We start from the raw sequence: 26,095 nt of genomic DNA on the forward strand, positions 1-26,095 counted from the left end.
TTTAAATAGGGTTCTTGGGATTGAATTCAGGAGGTTCTCATGCTTGTGAGGCATACACTTTACTGACTGAGCTACAGCCTGCACACTGAACTCTTAAAAGATTTTATTTTTATTTCTCAGACAAGTAATTTACATGGAATAGCTTCTTAGTGAATGAGGAATTGAGTTTCACATCTTTTTTTTCTAGGGTTTTGTTTTATAATATTGGAAGCTAAGATTAAAAAAAAAACTATCATAGTTTATATCTTATAAAGCACCCTAAAGATCCATGTGTTACATACTGAGCTGTAGAAACTGCATGATTGGTAGAACCTCTAGGAGGTAGAACCTTGTAGAGGGGGGTCTTCAGGCCACTGGGGACACCATAGCCCTTTGGCTTTCTTTCCCTTTCCAGACATGAGGTGTGTGTTTTACTCCACCACAACTCCCAAGCAGATATGTTGCATCCCCACAGGACCCAAATACTGAAGTTAACAAGGGCTAGAAATTCCAAAACTATAAGCCAAAACAAACTCATTCTCTTTATAAAATTACCTCTGGTCTTTGTGATAACATCAGGAATCTATCATAAACTCGTCACTTAAATTTTCAATAATTTAACAAAAATCTGCTACTTCTAGTGTCAAAAGATGGTAACTATTTTTCCCTTATGATTTCTAAGACTTAGTGAAGGAAATCCAGACTAAAACCACAAATTGTTTCTTAATGAAGATTTAAATCTGTATTACATCATTTTCTACAAATTTTCTTTTGTTTCTGGTATCAGTGATTAAATCTGTTAGGTTTTCAAAATGCTACATGTCCAACATGAAGTAGAATTATTAATGTTTTTAAACTTTCTTTTTTTAATACTCTATTTTTTCATTTGTTTATTTGAGAGAGAGAGAGAGTGATGGAGAGGGAGAGAGAAAGAAGCAAGGGGGCAGATAGAGAATGGGCATGCCAGAGCCTCTAGCTGCTGCAAATGAACTCCAGATGCATGCGCCACCTGTGCATCTGGCTTATGTGAGTCCTGGGGAATTGAACCTAGGTCTTTTGGCTTTGCAGGCAAGCACCTTAATCACTAAGCCATCTCCTCAGTCTGAAGTTCAATTTTTAAAAAACTTGTTAAATTAATTCTTTTTAATTCACTGGGGAGAAATAATAGAGAGTGAATTCATCAATTATATTTTGCATTATACAGGCCATTACTCATTTCTTCTCCCTGAACTTATTGCCCCTGGGAGTAAAAGCCTGAATTTAGGGCTAGCAGTAGATCAATGTTCCATGGATGTGTGTGGTCTGGGAATCAGGGAAGGGTTTTTTTTTTTTTTTTTTTTTTCCTGTGTGATAGAAACTCACATGATGGTAGAGCTACCTTATGTTATAGTAGTAAATGGATACATTTTAATTCCTTATCGATGACAGCATACAGTGAATCCTTTGTTGAAGCCAGCATAGCTTTAATACATGACCTATTCTTCAGAAATGAATACCTGTAAACTATTTCTCAGCAAAAGGGATATATTTGAAAAAAAATATATTTACTAGGTACTTTCCAGGAATCAATCTCTCTCTCTCTCCCCCCCTCCATATATATATATATATCAAAAGGTACTCAAACCATAAAAAAGGAATTAGTCAAAATAATCTGAGCTGAGAAAACCTATAGCTTCAATTCCTTGGGAAACTAAGGTAGAAAGATCAAAAGTTTGTGGCTAGCCTTGGCAATTTACTGAGATCTTGTCTCAAATATGGAGGACTGAGGAACACAAAAGGAACAAGGCAACAAAACAGAGGAAGGACTATCTAGAAAGAGGAGGATCCTTAGTGGATTGGGGGTAGGGGATAGGGACAACAAAGGACAACTGGAAGGGAATATGATCAAATTATAGTATGTTCATATATTAAAGATCTCAATTAGAAAATATATTAAAACAAATAAAAAGGATGGGGAATGTAACTCAGTGATAGGGCACTTGGCTGGCATGCACAAGGCCATGTCTTTAATTCCTGGTACTGTTTAGAATAATATTCCCATACATGCTGGGCAAATACCATGATATATTTATACTACAGTTAAGAGGTGTATGATGTGTTCTACTAAAACCAATGAAATTGGACTGAAGAGATGGCTTAATGGTTAGGGTGTTTGCCTGAAAATCCAAAGAACCTCAGTTTGATTCCCCAGGACCCACGTAAACCAGACGTACAAAGGACAACATGCATCTGGAGTTCATTTGCAGTGGCTGGAGGCTCTGGCATGCCCATTCTCTCTCTCCCTCTCTGCCTTTTTCCATCTCTCCCTCTCAAATAAATAAATTTCCAAAAAGTGAAATCTTGTATTCTGCAAAATAAAACAAGAATATAATACACTATCAACCTGTATTTATGAACTGAAAATTCCAATTTCACCTGCTAATAGGAGAAGCTAGAATTTATTGGACATTTACTACAAACATTTCCATATAAATGCTCTCTCTCTCACATAGCAGTTATAATTTTTGTTAAAGAAGAGGAAACTAAGGAAGAAAAAGGTTAATCAACTTGTACCAAATCACACATTACAGGAAGCATCACTGTTGAGTTAAAATCAGCTTGCTTCATAAGCCTGTGCCTTTCACTACTACCTTAGCTGGCATATGTGGATACTGGGGAATCAGGTCTGGGTCCTTAGGCTTCACAGACAAGCACCTTAATTGTTAACATCTCTCTAGCCCCATGGTATCTTAATAGATTCTCCTTGTCTTTGTTACAAAATAAACATCAGTGTGAATATCTATATTTTCTTATCTGTATTTTATTATTCTTTATTTACCATCTGAGTTTATCACCTCATGTTTCATGATGATTACCCTTTTATTCAAAGAGAGGAAGTTGACACATATTATATGCAGTCAAACTTTGGGTTTATTGTGGGGCTCAGTACCAAGTATGTGCTGTAGAGCTATATCAATTAGTTTTACATTGCTGTAATAGAATTGTTGACATAGACAAGGGAGGAAAGATTCATTTTAGCTCACACTTTTAGTCCATCACAGCAGGGAAGGCAGAACAGCAGCTCAGGCCATGGTGGCAGCAGCATGTAGCAAACAGACACTGTTTACATCATAGCAGATCAGAAAGCAGTGAGCAAGGTAGGAAGGACCAAGTAACCTATTCCCTCAAGACAGCCTCCACCTCCTAAAGGTTCCTCTGTCCCACAAAAGAACATCACAAGGGCTGGAGAGATGGCTTAGCGGGTAAGCGCTTGCCTGTGAAGCCTAAGGACCCGGTTCGAGGCTCAGTTCCCCAGGTCCCACGTTAGCCAGATGCACAAGGGGGCGCACGCGTCTGGAGTTCGTTTGCAGAAGCTGGAAGCCCTGGCGCGCCCATTCTCTCTCTCTCCCTCTATCTGTCTTTCTCTCTGTGTCTGTTGCTCTCAAATAAATAAATAAATTAAAAAAAAAAAAAGAACATCACAAGCTTGGGAAGAAACATTCCAAACCTGAGCCTATGGATGACATCTCAAATTAAATCATTAATGATGCCTATAATAGGAAATGTCAGTGGATGAAAGGATGTAGCTACTGCTCTTGTCTTTGTGATAATTTTGACACTCGGATCATCATCACTAATAAAGACTCCAGGGATGGTGAACTGAGTATGCAAATTCAAATGGCATTCAGCATCTCCCTCCTCTGATATGTTGACTTTTCTAAAAACAGCCCAAATTTTGTCTGAATTGTAAGCTAAACAAATATGATTGAAGTATACATTAGGAACAGATGTTGATGTTCAAAAGACCACTTAACTATTACCACTTTTTATATAATCTGTTGAAACTAGCATTCAATCTGTTTTCTTAAAATTGTTTAAGGTGTATCTATAAGGAACAAGTCTAGAAAATTCCAAGGTGAAAATGGAACAATTTATTTTAAAAGATCTAAGTATATGTTAACCATAGTTTGCTAAAAGTATATATAGATGTAATGAAATTATTTTTAATCTTATGGAACCAAGAATGTGCATAATAATATTATCATACATGCTGGGGAAACACCATGACATATTTATATCACAGTTAAGAAATTTAAGATGTGTTCTATTAAAAACAGTGAAGTTCTGTGTTTTTATGTACATACACATGTAACACTGAAATTCCTTTCCAGAAATAAATCCACACAGGTGTAAATATGTCTGAATAGCTGCATAGTGTCTTTCCAGCTGAGCAAATAAAGGGATTTGGATGTAAGGCAAGTTACTAAGCTTCTCTGGGCTTCAGTTTCATTGGGAAAATAGGGATTATATAGGAAGATAAGGTGATATAATGTGTATGCCTCCTACATTCAGTGAGCTGTACATGTTTCCATTTTTTTTAAATCAACAAAGTCAGGTAGTACCGTGTGATGGTCTACATCTGCAATCCTAGGCACTAGGAAGACTGAGGTAGAAGGATTCCAAGTATGAGGTCATCCTGGGCTACATTGCAAGTTTCAGGCCAGCCTGAGCTATATGGTAAGAAAATGTCTCAAACACACAAAATTATGTAAAATGAAGTATAGTATCAATTATTTGGAACCTCTCAATCAGTACAACATAAATTTACCATGGGTTAGGACCTAGCAGAACAAATTTTTGAGGCAAACAGGAGAAAATTGTGGTCAACAAATTTCCAAAAAAGTTTTTTGAATGATAAAAGGAAGGCCTGGTCCTTCCTTCAGCACTACCTACCCGCTGGGGAGGAGCCCAGCTTCTGGCACCCAATGTGGGACTCCAGGAACCTGGCTGACTAGTGCCCCATGAGAGGCATGTGTTGAGGAGGTAATCGGTGTACATGTGTGGGTGAGCATACCCTCATGAGTTATGAGGCAGTCTTCATATTTAATGTACTAAACTTTGCTTCTATAACCTGTACTTGTTTGTCAACATCTCTTCATTCCCTTTCTCTTTCTTTTCACTTTCAGTTCACTAGCGGCTTTTGTATTTCTGAATGGGGCCTAGCAAGCTACATCTGTGGCTTTTGTATTTCTGAAGGCTTGTGCTTCTCTCTCTCTCTCTCTGCTTGAGCCTGTGAAGGCAGGCCAGCTTTGCCTGCCATTATGAAACTTCCCCTGGATCTGTAAGCTTCAATAAATATTCCTTCCTCCATAACTGTAGTTGGTCTGAAAGTTTATCTCAGTGAACCTAAAGCTGTCTGATAAGTGGACTGAAATAAACCTGACCATGTGGATGTTGATCTTTTGGAACCTTTGTTTTGGAGGAATAGGCATGGACTTGGTACTTGCAACTGAAGGTGTCTTCTGGAATGGTAAGCCAAATTTTATGAACTATTCTGATAAGAGTCTGAGAATGCTAAATACAGACAGCATTAAACTTCAAGGCTTGGTTTATGAACTTTCTAAGGGAAAGGAAAAATTGCAGGGAATTTTGTTGGAACTGGGCTACTGGCATGAGGGCTGGCTACGTCCTGCTGCCCAGGCCCAGTGAGTTTAATCAAGATTAACTTTTGTAATGGACTGATGTACTTAGTTAGAGATATTGGACTGAAAGATTTAAATTATTTTTTGTTTTGTTTTTTTGAGGCAGGGTTTCACTCTAGCCCAGGCTAACCTGGAATTCCCTATGGAGTCTCAGGGTAGCCTAAAACTCATGGTAATCTTCCTACCTCTGTCTCCTGAGTGCTGGGATTAAAGGCGTGCACCATCATACCAGGCTGAGATTTAAGATTTTAAGCTAAAAAACCTCAAACAAATTAAAATTACAGGCATTGAGACTAATTTTAGGTTATGGTGGTTCAATTTACAATGTTTTAGTTTCTCCTTGCTATGCCTTATACCAGTTAAAAATGTTTACTCTGTGCCTTTATATGTTAAAAGTGTTTAACTTGTTTAATTTTATAGATCTTAATATCTTAAATTGGTCAAAACTGTGGGGACCTTTAAAATTAAACTAAGTACAATTTATAATATATGATGGTTATAAATCTATTGGGAGCCAGGGACAAAATGTGGTAATTTAAATAGATGCACCCCCTCCCTCCTGGCAGCTTGTGCCTGGCCCTACCCTATTGGGAGCTGGTGGGCAGTCCACCTCCTGGGAGACTGCCACGTGGCTCCCTTGGACTAACCCAGGTGGGGACAGGGGAGAAGTCTGCCCTCTTGTGGTGACTGGGCTCACTGATATTTTTCTTTCAGTCAATAACTTTTCCTGTGCCTGCTGGGCATTGGCACATGCCGGGAAAATATCTAAACATACAATTAGCCATATGCTTCAATGCTTTGCCACCCTTGGACTACCTGACCAAATTAAAACAGATAATGGCCCCTGCTTCATAAGCAAGGCCTTTGTAGATTTTCTCCAGACCTGGACAATCTCACATTCCACAGACATCCCATACAACCCCCAGGGCCAGGCTATTGTTGAAAGATATAATCACACTCTCAAGTCTCAATTACAAAAAACAAAAGGGAGAATCCTTACCCCTACATGACCAACTACAAAAGGCATTATTTACCCTAAATATTTAAAATTTTTCTAACAATGTATAATGTGTGATGGTTATAAATCTATTGGTCTCTAGGGGCGGAATATGGTAATTTAAATAAATGGCCCCCAATATATGCAATTGCTATTTGCTTGTACTCTACATTATACAGCCACCTCGCTGGAGTCAGTGCCATTGTGTGGATCTTAAGGTGTGATGGTGGGTTTTGATTTCAATCTAAAGATACAAAGTGTGCCTAGCAGGAGTTCCTGAAGTGTACTGTGGATTTTGGCTTTAGGTTTGTACTTTTAATGTCTAACTATCCTTCATACTCGCAGCTTTAAAGTAGCTCCTGAGAAAGTTCAAACTGTGCCTCCCTTTAAGATCTTGGGCTCAATCCTTACCCTAGATACAATTTCACCTGTTAGATGCTCTATATACTAGGGTTGAAAGTTAGAACTCGTTTGGAATATCATGTAGATTTTCAATGGATTTGTGTTACTTCTAAAAAATATAATGACAATCGACAGTGTTGGGAAAATATATTTAAGAGATATTTGACATAATGATAATATTTCCTTGGATCTGATTCAGTTACATTCAGAGATTTTGTCTTTACAAAATAATCATCTTACTTTTGATGCAGCTAAAGCTGCTGATGATTTAATATCTGCTTCTAAGTCTGCCTTGTCTGGATGGAATTCTCTCACTTCTTGGATAGGAAGCTTTGCTGCTACAGGTGTTTGTCTTTTGCTCATTCTGTGTCTGCTGCCCATACTCATTAAATGCCTTTTGAGATCCATTATGGATATCTGTACAGAAGTACATGGGATACAGCTACGGACCAACCCGGATTACTGAGACATTATCTTAAAGCCCCTGCAGAGGCTGGTAGTCAAAGACAGGTAAGAGTCTCTCAAGTTGGGTCAACCTAAGACAGGGCACGAATGATGCAATTCATGTACCTATGCCAGGTAAGGACTAAATATCATAGAGGACAACAGACACAGACAGACACAGTCTTTCTGCACTGAGGCCCAGAAGGGCCCAGTTCATAAAAAATAAAAAAGGGAGAAGGAATTGTCTGGAGCCATTTGGCTGGCCTTGTATCTGTAGCTCTGGGCCATTTCACAGCAAGACTTTAGCACCTACATGTAAGCAAGATTATACACATTCAGTGTTACTAATAAGAGCTGGCCATTCGTTAAGATTTATGTTTGTATTGCTGAGATCAAAAGATTTGTTTGTCTCCCAACCTTGGGATAATCTTTTGTACTGAGAAGTGATTAAAGTGCAAAATCTCTGTAACAGAAAGGAGTTTTTTGATAGAAACTTGTGTAAAGCTCATGGAATTTTTGTCCATGGGAAAACTTTATATATAAAAAAAGACCCATTTGGGTACCAGCGAGAGACCTAAAATATCTGGGCCTCCCCGGCTGCTTGCAGTAAAATTGCTCAGCCACCTTCCCCATCCCCGTCCATCTTTTCCCAATGTTTCCTCTGGAACTTGCATTTGGGCCCCACCTTCCCCTAATAATTCCAGTATAGATGTGGGGTACATTCATCCTTCCTTATGTACTTATAACACAACTGAGTCCAATGATCAATGCTGCCCACCATCTGGAATGGTTTATGTTTGTGGACATGGGATGGCCTATAACTTTCTGCCCACCAATTGTACGGGCCTTTGTACCCCAGCCACCTTAATCCTAGATGTATATATCATTCCTGGAAGCTAGACTGCCTGGCTGAGGTAGTCCTACAAAACAGGAGGGAACTAGACCTACTAATTGCCGAAAAGGGAGGCATATGCTTGTTTTTCCAGGAAAAATGCTTCTTTTACACCAGTAAATTGAGAATTGTCCAAGACAAGATTAAGAGGCTACAGGAAGACTTGGAGAGGAAGCAACAGGACCCCCAGGACAGCCCACTGTGGATGGGCTTACATGGCTTCTTACCCTACCTCCTCCCTTATCTTAGGCCCCTCCTTCCCCTTCTCCTTATCCTCACTGTTGGGCCTTGTGTAATTAACAAAATTACACAATTCATTCACTAGTGGCTAGAGGCAATAAAACTCCATCAGGTTGCGATACATTACCACAGGCTGGCAACTCAGGAATTAAGTTCCTCAGATGACCCACTGTCACCTCCTGTGCCCTCCATGTGATCATTGATGAGTAAGATCTCAGACTAACTGAGACAACCTAAGGCAGGCCTTGGAGTGGGTTCTCAGTGAGCTAAACACATGGCACCCAGTGACGGGTAAGATCCCCAGAGGGGGAAAACCTAAAACAGGGTCCATGGTGACTAATGCTCTTACAAAAACAAAAGGGGGAGATGTTGGGCCTTGAGAGGCCCAGGCATGAGGCCTAGTGGAACTTCCTGAGCCTCGTAAAAGTTTGGCAACCTGTCTCTAGCCAGCTAGGACTCAGCAAGATGCCTAATGGCTTTGTGCCTGCTACTTCTGTGCAGAGTTGGAATTATCATTTCAATAGTCACAGTTTCCTATTGGCCCTTACCTCTTCCCCCATCCTAAAATCCCCACCTTCATCCAGAACATTATATAGGCAACTGCTTATAACAATAAAGTGAGTTCCTGTGAGTTCCTACTTTCACAAGACTCCCAACTCAGTGTGATTTTTCTCTGGTGACTAGGAGAGGTTTTGAGTCTTCTGATGCTCATCTTCCTCCTCAACCCCTTGGGAGGAACCAGTGGGCCTGGTCCCTCCTCAGCACTACCTACCCACCGGGGAGGAGCCTGACAACTGGGGGCCCAAAATTTTTGCTAAGTTCAAAAAATCATGTGAACAGAACACAAGGGAACTATGGGAAACCATAATATGACCAAAGAACTGGATCATGGGTATACCATAAAGAGAGGAAATCCATGCCAGAGGCATAGAGACCATATTCAACAAAATTTTTGAAGAACTTCCGGCCAAGATGGTGACTGCCTAGCTTCCCTGCAAGATACCTGGGAAATAAAGGCAAGACATTAAGGGTTTTATGGGTCTTCTTGTCATTGGGAGGGCACGGGGGGGGGGGGACAGGGAATCGTGGATCCCCTCTCGGGCAGGTGCAACCTCCCTCCTCCAAACAGCCACTGCTGTGCTCCGATCATGTGCCGTTGGGCTCCAATCATGCACCCAATGGGGCAAGTGCTGCTGTGCTCCAATCGTGTGCCCACTGGGCCCACAGTGCTGTGCTCCAATTGTGCACCCACCGGGCCTGCTGCAGATGTACTCAAATTGCCCTCCCACTGGTCCAGCTGCTGCTGTGCTCTGATCGCGCGCCTCTGGCCCGCTGCACTGTGCTCCGATTGCGCTCCTGCCTCCACAGGTGCCTCTGCTCTCTGATTGCATGATCAGCAGGCCCAGTCCCACAGCAAGGGCCACACAAGCCCAGACTGAGTCTCTCACTAGAGGGAGCTCCGGTGCCATCCCCTACCTGTCTGTCCCCAGCCATCCCCCACTCCTCTGTGGCAGGGGAGCAAAGACTGTTTCCGGGTCCCAGTGTTCCCAGCCAGTTTGGGCAGCTTCAGGGCTTGGTACCTTAGTCCGCCTCCAAGAACTAAGGCAGACTGCTTTGGCAGCATTACCACTTGAGAATTCAGGCAACTTTGGTGCCCCTGTCAGGCAGTAGATAGGAGCTTTGGCAAGTGAGAGCCAAAGCCCAGGCTGCGCTAGAGCCTAGGCTGATCCACCCACCCACCTGCCCATACACTGTCATAGGTAGACCACAGAGCAAAAGAAATACCATGAAAAATCAAATGCAAGAAAATCCAGGTAGATCACCTAGTCCTACAAGGAATACATCTAACCAAAAACATAGATGAGTCATAAGGAGCAGAACATCAAATGGAAGCTATGAGCAATGCAACCCTGACTAACCTACTGCTAGAACTTGCAGGAAAGCAACAAAGGACAGATAATCATGTGGAATGTACCATCACTAAGCTAGAGCAATATGATAAGACATTGGAAGCAGTACAAAGAGACTTAAGAGATTTGAGGGAGAGTGAAAAAAAAAAGAGGACCGTAAAAAGCAGCTGGCTACACTAAATGAAGACACAAAGAAATACAAGGATGAATTCCAAGAATCATTAAGAAAATCAGAAAATGATGTGAAAGGGGAGCTTGACAGAGTGATGGAAATAATACATTGTAAAGTAGTGGAAAATGCAAACTTAATTGAACAAGTCCAGAACTCTCTAGAGGCTCTCAAGAATAGAGTCAGCGAAGTGGAGGATAGAAACTCTGATCTGGAAGACAAGATGGAAGAAACAGTTCGAGAGTTCAAAAATTTCAATAAGTTCAAAAGTTCCTGGGAACAGATCATGAGGGAATTGTGGGATACACTTAAGCATCCTAATATCAGAATCATTGGACTACCAGAAGGAGAAGAATTTCAGATCAAAGGCATGGAGAACTTATTTAACAAAATAATTGAAGAAAACTTCCCCAGTCTCTTAAAAGAAAAGCCCGTCAAGATACAAGAAGCAAACAGATCTCGAAACAGACTGGAACAAAGGAGAAACTCTCCAAGACACATTATCAGTAAGACTCTAAACATTAACACCAAAGAGAAAATTCTAAAAGCAGCTAGGGAAAAACAGAGCACCACTTTCAAAGGAAACCCCATTAGAATTACTTCAGACTTCTCAATGGAAGCTCTGAAAGCTAGAAGGGCCTGGAATGAAACCCTCCAAAGTCTAAGAATTGATGGCTTCCAACCCAAACTATTCTACCCAGCAAAAGTATCCCTCATAATAGATGGTGAGAAAAAATTTTCCATGACAAAACTCAGCTTTAGAATTATATGAACACAAAACCAAACATATAGAGAGTATATCAGGAAATTCTCCACAGAGAAGAAACAAATAACCAAACTCAAATGCCTACAAGAAGCAGATCACAACAACCAAACCTAGAGTAGGCACAAAAAACTTCAAAGCCCATGAAAACACCAACACACATCTACCACGACAACATGGCAGGGATCAAATCAAATCTCACAGTCATTACCCTAAATAATTTTTTAGCCTTCTTTTGTGATTTTATTTATTATTATTATTATTATGTTTAATTTTTATTAATATTTTCCATGATTATAAAAAATATCCCATGGTAATTCTCTCCCTCTACCCTAAATATTAATGTCCTTAATTCACCCATCAAGAGACACAAGCTAACAGGATGGATCAAAAAATTAGACCCCTCAATCTGCTGCCTTCAAGAAACCCACCTTACCACTAAAGACAGACACCTCCTCAGGGCAAAAGGGTGGAAAAAAATATTCCAAGCAAGTAGGAATAAGAAACAAGCAGGTTTAGCTATATTAATATCAGATAAAATAGACTTCAAACCAAAAATGATGAAAGAAGACAAAGAAGGCTGCTTCCTACTTATCAAGGGAATGATCCATCAAGAGGATATTACAATCATAAATCTATATGCACCAAACACAGGGGCACCACAGTTCATAAAACAAAACCTTCTTGACAATAAGACAGAAATAACCACCAACACAATCATATCTGAGGACTTTAACACACCATTATCAGTAATAGACAGATCATCCAAACAGAAACTCAACAGGGAAGTAAGAAGCTCAACAAAACCATAGATCACTTAGACCTAACAGACATCTACAGAACTTTCCATCCCAAATCCACAGACTACACGTTCTTCTCAGTAGCCCATGGAACAGTCTCCAAAATAGACCATATACTGGGTCACAAAGACTGCGTCCACATATTTAGGAAAATCGACAAAATTCCCTGCATGATATCAGATTACAATGCTATATTGCTAAAAATCAACAACAAAAGACCCACCTAGAATAGCAATGGCACTTGGAAACTGAACAGCACACTTTAAAAAAAAATTAATTTATTAGTTTTCTTTTTAGCAAATACAGGCAGTTTGGTACCATTGTTTAGGCTCATCCATGATCTACCCCCTCCCAATGGACCCTCCTTGTTGATGTAAATGGGTCGTGTATTGTGGAGTTAGCCCACAGTTATTGGTACAATACATGTCTCTGCATATCATGACCCAACATGTGACTCTGACATTCTTTCTGCCCCCTCTTCCGCAAAATTTCCCTGAGCCATGTTGGGTTCATTTTTGGTCTGCTTCAGTGCTGAGGTGTTGGGGGCCTCTGATGCTCTGGCTCTCTGATTTGGTAGGAGTTGATTTTTCTCTGTGTTGGTCTCCTTCCCCTTTGAACAGTACACTTTTAAACAATAAATGGATAGTAGATGAAATAGAAAATGAAATTGCAAAATTCCTGGAATTGAATCGCCATGTGAACACATCATACCAAAACTTATGGGACACAATGAAGGCAGTCCACAGGGGAAAATTCATAGCACTCAATGCCTTCATAAAAAAGACAGAAAGATCCCAAATCAATAATGTAACCAACCACCTAAAGGCACTGGAAAAACAAGAAAAATCCAACCCAAAAAGCTCCAGAAGGAAAGAAATAATTAAAATCAGAGCAGAAATTAATGAATTGGAAACCAAGGAAACAATTAAGACAATTGACAGAACAAAGACCTGGTTCTTTGAAAAAATAAACAAGATTGAAAAGCCCCTGGCCAATTTGATCAAGCAACAAAAAGAGAAGCTTCAAATTAAAAAATTCAAAATTCAAAAGTAGAGATCACAACAGACATAAGTGAAATTGGGAGAATCACCAGGACTTATTTTAAAAACCTCTACTCCACAAAACTGGATAATGTGGAGGAGATGGATAAATTCCTGCCTGCATACCATCTATCAAAGCTAAACGCAGAGCAGATTAATCACCTCAAGTAACCCATCACACTCATGGGGATTGAAAAAGTAATAAATAACCTCCCCCAAAAGAAGAGTCCAGGACCAGATGGCTTCTCAGCCGAATTCTATCAAATCTTCATGGAAGAACTCAAACCAATCTTCCTAAAACTTGAAGAACAGGGAAAGCTTTGCAACTCCTTTTATGAAGCTAATATCACCCTAATCCCCAAACCAGGCAGAGATGCCACAAGAAAAGAAAACTACCGGCCTATTTCCCTAATGAACATAGATGCAAAGATCCTGAACAAAATACTCGCAAAAGGAATCCAACAACACATCAAAAGCATTATCCACCTTGACCAAGTGGGATTCATCCCAGTAACACAAGGGTGGTTCAACATAAGGAAATCTGTCAATGTAACACACCACATAAACAAGCTTAAACATCAAAACCACATGATCATTTTGATAGATGCAGAGAAGGCTTTTGACAAGATACAACATCACTTCATGATCAAAACATTGGAGAGAATTGGCATAGTTGGTACATATCTTAACATAATAAAGGCAATATATAAAGCTCTAAAGGCCCAAATAATACTTAATGGAGAGAGACTGGAGGAATTCCCATTAAGATCAGGAACAAGACAGGGATGTCCTCTCTCACCTCTGATTTTCAATATAGTTCTGGAAGTCCTAGCTCAAGCAATAAGACAGGAGAAGGAAATAAAAGGGATACAATTTGGAAAGGAAGAAGTTAAGTTAGCTCTATTCGCTGATGACATGATTGTATATGTAAGAGACCTGAGAGACTCCATCTCAAAACTCCTGAAGGTGATTAACTCCTATAGCAAAGTAGCAGGATACAAAATCAATGCACAAAAATCAGTAGCCTTTCTATATGCAAATGACAAAGATACAGAGAAAGAAATAAGGGACATAGCCTCATTTTTCAATAGCAACAAAAAAAATATAAAATATCTTGGAATAATGTTAATCAAAGCAGTGAAAGATCTACACAACAAAAGCATAAAATCACTTAAAAATGAAATTGAGGAGGACTTGGGAAAATGGAAAGACCTCCCATGCTCCTGGATAGGCAGAATTAACATTGTGAAGATGACAATCCTACCAAAGGCAATATATAGAGTTAATGCAATTCCAATTAAAATCCCTACAGTATCCTTCACAGTGATAGAAAAAATGATCTCAAATTTCATATGGAAAGGCCTAAGGCCTCGCATATCCAAACATATCCTCAGCAAAAGAAACACCTCTAGTGGCATAACCATACCTGATGTAAAGCTATATTACAAAGCCATAGTAATAAAAACAGCATGGTAGTAGCATAAAAACAGGAGTATAGACAAATGGGATACACTTGAGGACATGGACCTTGGGTCAAGCAACTGTAGCTACTTGATATTTGACAAAGGCCTGAACAATACAGGATGGATAAAAGACAGCATCTTCAACAAATGAAGCTGGACAAACTGGATAACCATATAAAGGAAACTGAAACTTGATCCACACATTTCCCCATACTCTACACTCAAATCCAAATGGATCAAAGACTTCAATATAAGACCAGAAACACAAATACTACTGGAAGAAAATTTAGGAAGTACTGTCCATGATATAGGAATGGAAAAAGACTTCCTGAACAAAACCCCAGTAGCTCTTGATCTTAAAACAGTCACTCAACCAATGTGATCACATGAAGTGAAGAGTTTCTTTACAGAGAAGCACAAAATAAATGAAGCCAATAGATTACTTACAGAATGGGAGAAAATATTTTCTGGTTATCCAATTGACAGAGACCTAATCTCTAGAATCTACAAAGAACTCAAAAATCTAAACAGTAAGAAGTCAAACACCCCACTCACAAAATGGGGCAAAGAGCTGAACAGGCAGTTCACAGAGGAAGAAACACAAATGGTAAACACACACTTAAGAAAATGTTCATCTTCCCTAATCATCTGAGAAATGCAAATTAAAACAACTATGAGATTCCACCTTACCCCAATAAGGATAGCAAACATCAAAAAATTAAACAAAAATAAATGCTGGCGAGGATGGAGAAGTAGGAACACTCATCCACTTTTGGTGGGAATGTAGGATGGTACAACCACTTTGGAAAGCAATATGGAGACTCCTGAAAAAGCTGACTATAGAGATACCAACAGACCAAGTTATTCCCTAACTGGGCATTTACCCTAACACCTTCAAACCACAGGCCAGAGAGATTTGCTCAACCATGTTTGTAGCGGCACAATTTGTAATAGCTAAGAGCTGGAATCAATCCAAATGTCTATCACTAGAAGAATGGATAACTAAGATGTGGTATATCTACACAATGGAATTCTATACAGCAGTGAGAAAAATTGACACAAAGAAATTTGAGGAAAAATGGTTGAGCCTAGAACTGATCATTCTCAGTGAACTTACCCAATCACAGAAAAAAAACCCCACCACATAGTCTCACTCATCTATAGCACCTAACCTTAATATACCCAAGATACCTTACATACCCAGCAAGCATCTCATGGACTAGACACTAGGATGGAGGTGGAAGGAGGGGAGGGCATTAAAGGGGTGGGAAACACTAGTCTAGACCCAAACGGCAATAGTACCATAAAATTCAACTTCCTAAAATGCAGACCAAATGGCTGAACCTTCACCATGCCTTTATAGGAAACACCTGAACCCCAAGACACTCGAGAGGGTAGGATGAAGTCTAACCTAATTCTTCTACATCTTCCCTCCTTCCCTCTCCCCCCTCCTCTCTAACTCTTGTATATTAGTTATCTTTTTCCTCATTTTCTTAGTGGGCACTGACCTGTAACTCCCACTACCAGCATGGGGCTATCATCCACAATGAGCTCTTGATCAGAGAAACCTACAAGGTTTCTTAAAAGAAAGACAGATTTCTGCAAGAGTACTTGATGATCCACCAAGGTGAGTGGTAAGACCCTGTTGCTGAAGACTCCATATGCAGCTGACACGTAAAATGGAATGGCATGGCTGGAGGCCAGGAGAGAGTCAGTCCCCAGACAGTCAGCGTGTCTAGTGCCAGAAGGTTATACATGGTGGACTGGGGGAAATGACCAATATTTTCCAAGCAACTCATGGCCTAACCTACTTAGTAACAAATAACCTGTTGTGATGCCCACACAACTGCAATAGTGGCACACAGCCATGGTGGGGAACCAGGTGCTCTTGATTTGGCTAACGATCACCTCAGTGGTGCTGCACTCAAAGCTGGAGCTGGGAAATAAGTCAGAACCATATCCAAACATAAGCTCACTCTCCAATTTCAAGCTACCATCAATGGGGTACAAGAGGGCCTATACCTATTAAACTCTCTATAAAAAAAGTAAGGGTTATCTCATTTTTCCTGGTGCTAACTCACTCTCCATTGGAGTTCTGCTTCTCTTTTTCAGATAGATGCAGATCCTAAGGAGAGAGCCACCCCATCAAACCTCAAAAAGGCCCTGACTGAAACTTAGGAAAATTGGCAAAACAAGCAAGGTGCTGTTTTCCTGATGAACCAGATACCAGCACAAGGGGAAAGGAGACCAAAACAGAGAAAAATCAACTCCTACCAAATCAGAGAGCCAGAGCCTCAGAGGCCCCCAACACCTCATCACTGAAGTAGACCAAGAATGAACCCAACACAGCTCAGGGAAATTTTGCAGAAGAGGGGGCGGAAAGAATGTCAGAGCTGCATGTTGGGTCATGATATGCAGAGCCATTTATCGTACCAATAACTGTGGGCTAACTCCACAATGCACAACCATTATACATCAACAAGGAGGGGCCATTGGGGCGGGGGTAGGTCATGGATGAGCCTAATAATGGTACCAAACTGCCTGTGTTTGCTGAATACAAAACTAATAAAAAAATTAAAAAAATAAAATAAAATAAATATTTTTAAAAAGAAAAAAAGTAAAATTATTGAAGAAATTTTTCCAAATATCTCAAATGAGAGGCTCATCCAGATACAAGAAGCTCACAGAACACCAAACAGACAGGACCAAAGAAGAAATTCTCCAAGACACATCATAGTTAAAAGCCTTAATAATGAAAACAAAGAGAGAGTGTTAAAAGCAGCAAAAGAGAAACAACTCACAACATACAAAGGCAGTTCCATCAGAGTTACATCAGATTTCTCATTGCAAACCCTAAAATTCTAAAGAGCCTGTCATGGAACACTTCAAATTCTAAAAAACTATGGCTTCTAATCAAGCTAATCTACCCAGCAAAAGTATTCTTCAAAATAGATCGTGAAAGGAAAACTTTCCATGAAAATGTGAACACTATGATTATATGAACACAAGGCCAAACCTACAGAGAATACTTGAAGGAATACTCCACACAGAGCAGTCAAACAACCAATCTCAAGAGCCAACAAGAAGATCACAGTAATCAAAACTAGACCAGGCTGAAAATAGTACAAAACACAAGAAAGCACCAAACCCCATAAAACACCTCAACATGGCAGGGAGTAATAAAAGCCTCACAGAAATAACCTTAAATATTAATAGGCTTAACTCACCCATAAAAAGACACAAATTATCAGGGGGATCAGAAAACTGAGCTCTTCTATCTGCTGTCTTCAAGAAACCCACCTCACCATTAAAGATAGACACCTCTTCAAGGTGAAAAGTTGGAAAATGATATTTCAAACAAATGGAAATAAAAAGAAATACATGGGTGTTGCTATATTAATAGCTGATAAAACAGATTTGAAACCAAAAGTAACCAAAAAGGACAAAGAAGGCCATTTATTACTCATCAAAGGAATGATCCAACATGAGCACACCACAATCATAAATATATATGCTCTAACACAGGTGCACCTCAGTTTATAAAACAAAATGTACTTGACAATAAAACAGAAAGAAACACAAACATCATCATTGTTGGAGACTTCAATACTCCACTATCATCAATAGACAGATCATCCAAGCAGAAAATCAACAGGGAAATAATAGAGCTGAACAACATCATAGATCAACTAGAACTAATGGATATCTACAGAACTTTCCATCCCAACTCTACAGAATACACATTCTTCTCAGCAGCTCAAGGAACCTTTACCAAAATTGACCATATATTAGGCCATAAAGTGTGCCTCCATAAAGTCAGGAAAAGTGAAGTAACTTCCTGTATCATATTAGATCACAATGCTTTAAAGCTAGAAATTAACAACAAGAGACGCATAAAGAACTCTACCAGTTCCTGGAGACTAAACAACATACCTTTAAACAATGAAGGGGTTATTGAAGAAATCAAAAAAGAAATTGTAAAATTCCTAGAATTGAATGATAATGAAAGGACAACCTACCAAAACCTATGGGACACAATGAAGGAAGTCCTAAAAGGAAAATTCATAGCACTAAATGCCTTCATTACAAGACAGAGAGATCCCAAATTAATAAACTAACTGTCCACCTATAGGCACTGGAAAAGCAAGAAGACTCCAACCCTGACAGCTCCAGATAGAAAGAAATAATCAAGATTAGAACAGAAATTAATGAATTGGAACCTAAGAAAACAATTTAAAAAATCAGTGGAAAGAGGAGATGGTTCTTTGAAAAAATAAACAAGATTGGCAAACTCCTGGCCAATTTGGTCAAGCAAAAAAAAAAAAGGAGTCTTAAATCAGACATGAAAAAGGAGAGATCACAACACAGACAGGAATAATCATCAGGGCATACTTCCAAAACCTCTACTCCACAAAATTGAATGATCTGGAAGAAATGGATAAATTCCTAGACACATACCATCTACCAAAACCCAACTCAGAGCAGATTAATCTCTTAAACAAACCAATCACATCCATGGAGATTGAAAAGGCAATCAAAAACCTCCCCCAAAAGAAAAGTCCAGGATTGGATGGCTTCTCCTTCATTGAAGAACTAAAACCAATTTTTTTCACAAACTATTTCACATAATCACAGACTACAGAATCCTTCCCAACTCCTTTTATGAAGCTAGCATCACCCTAATACCAAAACCACACAGAGATGCAACAAGGAAAGGATACTATAGGCCTGTATTCCTGATGAACTTAGATGCAAAGATCCTGAACAAAATCCTTGCAAAATGAACTCAACCACACATCAAAAGCATTATCTACCTTAATCAAGTGTGCATCATGCCTGGGATGCAGGGATCATTGAAGGGATTTTGAACATATGGAAATCAGTTAATGTAATACACCACACAAATAAACTTAACCACAAGAACCACATGATCACCTCAATTGATGAAGAGAAGGCCTTTGACAATATAAAACACCGCCTCATGATCAAAACTCAAAAAGCCCCAAAAGCTTCACTTATAAGTTTAGAGATATTTGCTCAGACATGTTTATAGTTGCTCAATTCGTAAGAGCTAAGAACTGGAATCAAGCCAGGTGCCCATTATTGGATGAATGGTTGACTGAGATATGGTATGTCTACATGATGGAATTCTACTCAGCAGTAAGAAAAAAAATGCCCATATTTACATGCTATGCTGGTGTTATTGGAAGGAAGACAGATGCCCAGAGAAACAGAGGAGTTCTATAGATGAGATATTCATTGTATTTGAAATCATTTTCAGACTGTAAGGATCAGTGACAGCCATCACAAGGCATTCTCACTTAAGTTTTGCTTGTGGCCAAGAGAACCTCTTCAGGTCAATTTCCCAGTATGAGTGTCTTGAAGTACATTGTGGGTGGGTGGCATGTGGGCAACCTCTTCTGGTAGCTGGAGCTTGGTAAATGACCTAAAATTATCATGCTTTTTCTGTATCTGCTACTGCCTACATGTGCTTTGTGAATCAAGGGACAAATACTTCATATACCAGGGTGACCATAATGAATATTAATAACAAAGAAATGAAACAAACAGTGACTTTGCTCCATTTCCTGAATATCATCTTATCCAATGATCACAGGCACTTTAAAAAGAAAACCACTAGATAATCCTTTTGTTGTTCTGGCCATATTAAAGTTACCAAAAGAAAGGAGAATTCTTTTTTTCTTTCTTTCTTGTTTTGATTTTATCATATATGTTAACAACAATCATTGATTGTTAATAAAAATTGCCCCAATATATACAAAAATTTCCTGATCATAGTAACTTAGTCCCACCCTCTAATGTCCATACAATATTCAACCAAGATTGGTTTGATCTTGAAGTGTAATCCAATAAGACTGAAGACTAAACACTTCAGTTCCTGGACAAGGTAATAAAATACTTGTAAACCTTCAGGATCCTGGGACTGATAAACATCAACAAGAGCTGATTTTTGATGTTGTGAAAAAAATGTGTTCATCTCCAATGATGATTTCAAGATCCTGCCTGCCTACTCGGTCTGGAGGAGGGCACAAAGCATTGTTTTCCTTCGTAATTTCACTGTCATCAATTATTCTCTTTAGTTGTTCCATTACACTTTTATGTATGTAAGCCTCTTTTCTGATCATGACATCATTTTTCTAATTGCTATTGTTGGCATATCTCAACTTCCCATCAGGTTGGAACTCACACTCCAGGAACTCGTGGTCAAATTTGCTTTTGTGACCCACATAGTAATGCAGATAGCAGTCACTCTCCATGGCTCGCAAAGCACCAATCACCTTCTCCCAAAAGGCCACCTCTCTCTCTCCCTCTCTTTCTTTCCTTCCTTCCTTCCTCCCTCCCTTCCTCCCCCTCTCTCCCTCTCTCCCTCTTTCCTTTTCTTTCTTTTTCCTTCCTTCCTTCCTTCCTTCCTTCCTTCCTTCCTTCCTTCCTTCCTTCCTTCCTTCCTTCCTTCCTTCCTTCCTTCCTTCCTTTCTTTCTTTCTTTCTTTCTTTCTTTCTTTCTTTCTTTCTTTCTTTCTTCTTTTTCTTCTTTCTTTCTAAAGCAGGATCTCACTTTATCCCAGGCTGACCCAGAACTCACTCTTTAGCCTCGGCTGACCTAGAACTCAAATCACTCCTCGTACCTTAGCCTCCTGAGTGCTTGGATTAAAAGAATGAACCACTATCCTTGGCTAAAAATAAGATGTCTATTTTCTGAAAGATATGACTTGATTTGGTTCTTAACATCAGGTTGTCAATCTTTTTCTTTTTTTTTTCCCAGAAGAAGACCAGCGTTATTCATTAGCAATTCTAACACTAATACACTGAGGTAGACAACAGCATCACCTACCACTGCTACCAAAGCCTTTCCTTCAGCAGACTGTTTTGACCCCAACAGTTATTTAACTGCTCAGAAAATTGGAGTTGTCCTTTGCATATCACTTGCTGCTTCCCTCTGAATATTAGTTTACTGATATTCAGATAACTTTAAGTTTCAGCCACATTGCTTCTTTGGGCATGATGAAGGATATGGGAACAATGTAGTGTGAAGTAGAGAGTGCTTCAGGCCAGTGATTGGCTCTCAGATGAGTTATAGGGCATACAAATCAGGTTAATGTGGTAGCTGCTTTAACTTAGACAGCATCCTAAGGCCATTGACTTTTTAATATGTTTAATAGGATGTAAAAACAGTCCAAAGCCAATGCAAGCCTACATATTTCTGAGCACAAACTTCTTGTGGAGAGAAATTTATAGAGAACTTTCTGGATGGATATACCCTGAACTGTTGAGTGAGGTTGCCTCCAGGGTGGAGAATGAGATTGATAGGGGCCAAGGGGGATAGCAACACCATTTCTCTTGTTCAAAGTTTTTAGAGGAAGAATGGATGTGAGTACATTGTTATGGATGGGATTCCATTCTTGTGGCAATTAAAAATAAATTTATAAACATTGCATCAATAGCTGGAAAAACAGAGGCTTTGGCTAGATTGCACATTGTGCCAGGGAACTGAATTCCTTTTTGTGTGTTGGGTGAAGAATTGAGCCTACATCTACTATCTATCTTTTATCCCCCTCTCTTGGTTGCTACTCCAGCTGGGAGTACTTTACATGAAGTACATGAAAGGACTGCCCATCTGTACTCCTAAGGGAATGGAGTATCACACTTCCCAAAGCATGGAGGGTACTTGGTATCTCTCTATTTGAAGACCCTTGAGAGTTTCTTATCATTGACTTTGGGTATTTTTCAGGGAAATGCTAACTGCTAATGTTGTTTGTAAGCATCAGAATCTGACTTGGATAGCAGCTCCACAAATCTAAACACATATATCCCAGAAAAAAACAAAACAAAACTGTTCTTGTTTTGTTAAGAGTTTTTTTGTTGACCAATCTTCAGAACTGAAGGGATGAGCTTTGTCTACTGAGCAGAAGACAGTGTCCAATACCTGTGATGGAATTATCTCAAATAGCCTCAGTGCAGATGCAGGTCCTGTGGTTTGTAAGAATGGCTTTGAGTTGAGAGCTATGAGACCTGGTTTCAGTTCCAGCACATTTTGGAGCAATTTAATTAGCTTAATACTCTCATTGGCCATAGGAGGGATAATAATACCTACCTTGTCTACTTTATGGGTCTCATTGATGGATTAAGTGTTTTGGGTATATATTTTTGAAATACTTAATGGCTTTATGTTTAATTGAAATTCATGAAAATACACATTTTTTATGCATTTCAGTTGAAAATGTAAAGTATAAAATCATAGCTGATATTTTAATAAAATGAATGCATAGCTAGGAAAATGCCAAGTAGAATGCCAGTGATATTTCCAAGACAGACTTTTTGCCCCCTTTTCCTACACAGATTGGGAACAGTCTCCCTGAGGATGTGGGGACACTGGTCTAGAAGCTGCAAGGACAAGTGCAGCAAAGCTTCTGTGCTCCCATCCCAAAGTTCCAAGAAGTCAAACGATGGGGACAGGAGGTAGGGGACAGGGCCAGTTCACAGCTGTTGGAAGCAGAATTGGAAATAACAGGCACAGGTTTGGGCTAGATCAGTTTGGGCTAGACATGGTAGTTTTCACTCATTTAGGAAGGTTGATGGCCCTTCCCTTCTCCTTCCCTCATGTTCCAATACTTAGAAATGTACTCTGGAAAGCTTTAGAAAGCTCTTGAATAGACAATCAACACTAATACTGATGTTGATGTCTGCACTTATCAATATCTTGAAAGGTTTACCATTTGTATTTCTTCCTCTATGAACTGCCTGTTCAGCTCTTTGTCCCATTTTGTGAGTGGGGTGTTTGACTTCTTACTTTTTAGATTTTTGAGTTCTTTTTAGATTCTAGAGATTAGGCCTCTGTCAGTTGGATACCAGCAAATATTTTCTCCCATTCTGTGGGTAATCTATTGGTTTTGATTATTGTATGCTTGTCTGTAAAGAAACTCTTCTGCTTCATGTGATCCCATTGGTTGAGTGACTGTTTAACATCGTGTGCTACTGGGGTTTTATTCAGGAAGTCTTTTCCCATTCCTACATCATGTAAAGTACTTCCTAAATTTTCTTCCAGTAGTATCTGAGTTTTTGGTTTTATATTGAGGTCTTTGATCCATTTGGACTTGAGTGTAGTGCATGGTGAAATGTGTGGATCAAGTTTCAGTTTCCTGCATATGGTTATCCAGTTTGTCTAGCACCATTTGTTGAAGATGCTGTCTTTTATCCATCTTGTATTGTTAGGGCCTTTGTCAAGTATCAAGTAGCTATAGTTGCTTGACACAAAGTCCGGGTCCTCAAGTCTATTCCATTGGTCTATACTCCTGTCTTTATGCCAGTACCATGCTGTTTTTATTACTATGGCTTTGTAATATAGCTTTAGATCAGGTATGGTGATGCCTCCAGAGGTATTTCTTTTGGTGAGGATATGTTTGGATATGTGAGGCCTTCTACCTTTCCATATGAAATTGGAGAACATTTTTTCTATCTCTGTGAAGAACACTGTAGGGATTTTAATTGGAATTGCATGAAATCTTTATATTACCTTTGGTAGGATTGCCATCTTCACAATGTTAATTCTGCCTATCCAGGAGCATGGGAGGTCTTTCCATTTTATCAAGTCCTCCTCAGCTTCTTTTTTGAGTGTTTTTATGTTTTCATTATATAGATCTTTCACTTCCTTGGTTAATGTTATTACAAGGTATTTTTTTTTGTTGCTATTGAAAATGGGACTATGTTCATTATTTCTTTCTCTATATCTTTGTCATTTGCATATAGAAATGCTACTGATTTTTGTGCATTGATTTTGTATCCTGCTACTTTGCTATAGGAATTAATCACCTTCAGGAGTTTTGGGATGTAGTCTCCCTCCCCATGGCCCCTCCTTGTTGATCTCTCCTTTTTCATTTTGAATTTTGTTAATTTGAAGCTTCTCTTTTTTTTTTTGTTTGGTCAAATTGGCCAGGGGTTTGTCAATCTTGTTTATTTTTTCAAAGAACCAGCTCTTTGTTCTGTCAATTGTCTTAATTGTTTCCTTGGTTTCCAATTCATTAATTTCTGCTCTGACTTTAATTATTTCTTTCCTTCTGGAGCTCTTTGGGTTGGATTTTTCTTGTTTTTTCCAGTGCCTTTAGGTGGATGGTTAGGTTATTGCTTTGAAATCTCTCTGTCTTTTTTATGAAGGCATTGAGTGCTATGAATTTTCCCCTGAGGACTACCTTCATTGTGTGCCATAAGTTTTGGTATGATGTGTTCTCATTGTCATCCAATTCCAGAAATTTTGAAATTTCATTTTTTATTTCATCCACTATCCATTTACAGTTTAAAAGTATGTTGTTTAGTTTCCAGGTGCTTTTGGGATTCTTGGTGGGTCTTTTGTTGTTGATTTCTAGCAATATAGCATTGTGATCTGATATCATTCAGGGGATTATGCCAACCTTCCTAAATGTGTGGAGGCAACTTTTGTGACCCAGTATATGGTCTATTTTAGAGAATGTTCCATGGGCTGCTGAGAAGAATATGTATTCTGTGGATTTGGGATGGAAAGTTCCGTAGATGTCCATTAGGTCTAAGTGATCTATGGTTTTTTGAGCTCTCTTACTTCCCTGTTGAGTTTCTGTTTGGATGATCTGTCTATTACTGATAATGTTGTATTGAAGTCCCCAATTATGATGGTGTTAGTGTTTATTTATGTTTTATTGTCAAGTAGGTTTTGTTTTATGAATTGTGATGCCCCTGTGTTTGGTGCATATAGATTTATGATTGTAATATCCTCTTGATGGATTGTTCCCTTGATAAATAGGAAGTGGCCTTCTTTGTCTTTTTTAATTTTTGTTTTTTGGTTTATTTTTATTTATGTATTTGAGAGCGACAGACAGAAAGAGGTAGAGAGAGAGAGAGAGAGAATGGGTGCACCAGGGCTTCCAGCCACTGCAGATGAATTGCAGATGTGTGTGCCCCCTTGTGCATCTGGCAAATGTGGGTCCTGGGGAATCGAGCCTCAAACTGGGGTGCTTAGGCTTCACAGGCAAGCACTTAACTGCTGAGCCATCTCTCCAGCCCATTTTGTCCTTTTTTGATTATTTTTATTTCACCTTTAGATTGAGCCAAGCCAGGCTTCTGGGCTGGAATTAACTGGTGATGAAGCTGAGTCACTAATTTCTCTATGTGCTCCTCAAGGTGGTCAAACTCTTCACTATCAGCCAGCCTGATTCCCCTGCAATAGCCTTCAGCATATGATTATTTATTTTCCTTTTAAAGTATGTGTACAGTGTATGCATGTGTATGTGCTGCTGTGTATATGTGCAACCCTTAGAGGCCAGGAAGGAGATGATATCAAGAATTCCCCATTATCACTCTTCTGCCTTATTTTCCTGAGATAGTCTCTCTCTGAACCTGTAGCTCCTAGCTTTTCTGTTAGATTGATTGGCCACGAATTCCTGTGATTCTGCTGCTTGTGCCCCCATCATGAGCACTGGGGTGACAAGCATTTCTGGCATTGTCCAGCTTTTTATGAGAGTGCTGGGGGTGGAACTCAGGTACTTGTAC

At 39.4% G+C, this 26,095-nt stretch overlaps 1 protein-coding gene and 1 pseudogene across 10 annotated transcripts in view; both read right to left on the reverse strand.

The window, feature by feature from the left end:
- Chrm3 (cholinergic receptor muscarinic 3) overlaps window positions 1-26,095 on the reverse strand; it is a 576,562-nt gene that overhangs the window by 64,826 nt on the left and 485,641 nt on the right. The window lies entirely within an intron of this gene.
- Window positions 20,365-20,839, reverse strand: LOC101615944 (annotated as a pseudogene).

The sequence above is a fragment of the Jaculus jaculus genome, chromosome 6 (genome assembly GCF_020740685.1).
Source record: "Jaculus jaculus isolate mJacJac1 chromosome 6, mJacJac1.mat.Y.cur, whole genome shotgun sequence".
NCBI lineage: Eukaryota > Metazoa > Chordata > Mammalia > Rodentia > Dipodidae > Jaculus > Jaculus jaculus.